Genomic DNA, 3,009 nt, shown 5'->3' with positions numbered 1-3,009 from the left:
ACATTACTTTCTTAGTTAAGTCACTATTTCCAGGGTTTCTGTTATTCACAACTAAACACTATCTAAATGATGTTCCCCCTGAGGCCTCTGGAATGCCTCCTTTCCTTCATGGGCACACTCCCTAGGCAGCTATAGATATATATTGGTGACTTCAATGATTGGGTGGCCATGCTTTAGGGTTCAATGAAACACCCCAGAGAACATGTGAATATTGAGTTCCTGAAGAAGTTCAGCAGAAGAGCAGTAGATGTTGGGTTAGCAGGCCCAAAGGAGCTTCCCTTTGCAAAAAAGTAGTGAAGACTAGAGAGGCTAGAGAGACACGTGATGGGTCAGCTGCCCTGGGCCTGCCACTAACCAGCTATTTTATTTGACTTCTTGGAGTCTCAAGTCTTCTCATCTACAGGATGAAGGATTTGGACTGGATCAGTGATGCCCAACTTTTTAACCACCAAGAAGGACTCCTTGTTTTGAAAGACTTTATCTACCATACTGCATTTATCAAACAAGAGTTTATTTTCCCATAAGAACATTGTGTTGACATAATTCTATCCAAAGGCAAAGAAAAACGACCTTTTAGGTAAGCCTCATTAGCCTTACCATAGGATGAAATTTCCATTAATTCTTTGGCAAACTTGATAATGTCTCTCAGGTCCCCACGAGTATTTTTGAGAATCCATTATGATCCAGTATTCCCCCATGGAAGCCGCTGTCCTAGCGGATCTCTAAGATCCAAGTGCACCTTCTGCTGGAGCCCTGAGTCCCTGGTGAGTCAATGGAGGCATATTTCTCATCCTGGGTTCAGTTCTGATCTCCAGTGCCCAGAGCTGCCTCTTTTCCTTTATGAAAAACAAGCCTGTCCTTATCACAGTTCCTGCTGGTCTGAGGTCGCCTTGTTTGTCCTGTGTGCCTGCCAACCCTCCCTCCTCAAAGGCAACCTTCCTCCATCCCACCCCACCCATCTCCTTCCTTTCCCTAGGAAGGAGCCCCCTCACCTCAGCCTCCATCTCCACTGCCCTGGTATGCAATCTTCTGACCTGAGAGACTGAGTGGCCCTTTCACCCAGTCAGCTTTCCCTCAAATGACTCCATCTAGTGGTGAAGATAGAAGGGTGGGGACTTACCACCAGTTTATTAAATACCATAATAGAGTATCTAGTACGCTGTTGGAACAGAATGTACGGTTGTTGGAACCTGTGAAAGGTCAGGGGAAGGTGAGAGAGGAGGTGATATCTGAGATAAGGCCTGAAGGATGAAGGAGAAAAGGGACAAACTTCTAAGACAAGCCCCACAAAGGACAGTTGGGCTGGGATAGGGAGGAACAGGGCTTGCCTGCTAGTTAGCAACTCATTTGCTTGACAGCTTTAATGTGTCTCTTCATTTTTGGGGAGCGTGGTGGCTCTGTAGGGTATGCACTGCACTTCAACTCTGGTAGATTCTGGAGGTGAGAGGTCAGTGTTGATGAATTCACTTTCACAATCTGTACTAAGCATCTCCTAAGGCCAAGTGCTGCAATGGGGAGTAAACTCTGGAGAGGAAGGCTCATGACTTTCCTCTCAAGGTGCTCACTGTAAAGTTGCTGGGATAGATACACAACTGACATATAGGTATGTTGAGATAAGTACTCTGGGATTTCCAGCAAGATGGCAGAGTAGGTAGATATACTATCCAGACCTTTTGCAACAAAGATATGGGAGACCAAATGAAACAGACTCAAGGGGTAATCCTGGAACCCTGAGCTTCTCAGGCCCTTCTCTTTCTCTTTCTCACATGAAAAAAGAGGATTTAATCAGGGAAGTGGATTGAATACCTATTGGGAAGAGAAGCTGAGCAGGGACAGTGAAATAAATAAAACAGACTGCCAGCCATCTTGGACTTTTTTGCAAGTTACTTTGGAGAGACAGACAGATGGCCACCAAACAGCACAGATTCACACAGGCAATGGAAAAGGTGGGGTTCCTTCTTGTTCTCCACATTCCTTGGATAACAGAGGTGAAATCAGTCCCCACCCTCATCTACCCCCAGTGCAGGGCCTGCTCTCCGGGAGTTTCGAGCCCTGAGGTTTGAGCCAGTGTGAGGCAGCTGCCTCAGTGCCAGGATTCCAGCAGGCTCTGCTCAGATCTACAGAACCCACTGAGCCTCCAGACCAGAAGTAGACTGGCAGGAACCTTCATGATCAGTAACCCTGCCCCCAGCTACCCTCTGGTTCTCATAGACACTGAAATTAGCAATGTGAACGGCTTCCAGGAACTACTGGGTTGGGTGTTCTGATCACAGACAACACCTAGGCCTACAAGAACTCCATCTAGAGCTGGGAACTCGGCCATCACATCCATCTACCTCCTGAATTCCTTGGCCAGCAAGAGTCCCCCAGAGTTTTCTCCTCTCTGGGTCCAACAACTGCACTGGGTTTTTAATTTGTATTTTATTTATTCCTCTTTGTTTTTTTTTTTTAAGTTTTATTGTGACTTGAGTGATAGTTTACATGGGAGAACATTAGTTTTATATTCATCCTATTGTATTTTGTTTCATTGCAATGATTACAATCCCCTGCATGCTTCATCATTCAACAGTATTTGCTTCTATCCACTTGGGTTTTTGTTTTGGATGTGCACCATAACACTCAGAAATATACAATTATTCAAACAGCCAAAGTGCACACCCTTCAAGCCTGTCCCCGGGCCTCCAGCATACATCCCCTCTCCCTCCGTGACTCTAGAGTCCTCAGCTGCTCTGTCTCTCCATGTCATCATATCTGTCTCCATCTTTGGCATCACCACTTCTCTGGGTAGAGTCCCACACTCCACTCCCGCTCTTCTCCCTTGATGGTCCCAGGGTCCTCCGCTCCGGAACTGTAAGATCGACCACTCACCCATTTTGCTTCAAAACTTCTACTTTTACAGTTGTGACAATCATAGTTAGTCATGATAACAATTACTATTGAATCCTAAGAGTCTTGTTCCTATCTCCTTTTACCTGACCTGTCTAGACAGGATGAAAACCACTCAGTGGG

This window comes from Chrysochloris asiatica, unplaced genomic scaffold, assembly GCF_000296735.1.
Source record: "Chrysochloris asiatica unplaced genomic scaffold, ChrAsi1.0 scaffold00009, whole genome shotgun sequence".
Lineage (NCBI taxonomy): Eukaryota > Metazoa > Chordata > Mammalia > Afrosoricida > Chrysochloridae > Chrysochloris > Chrysochloris asiatica.
Note: the sequence above shows the minus strand (reverse complement) of the source record.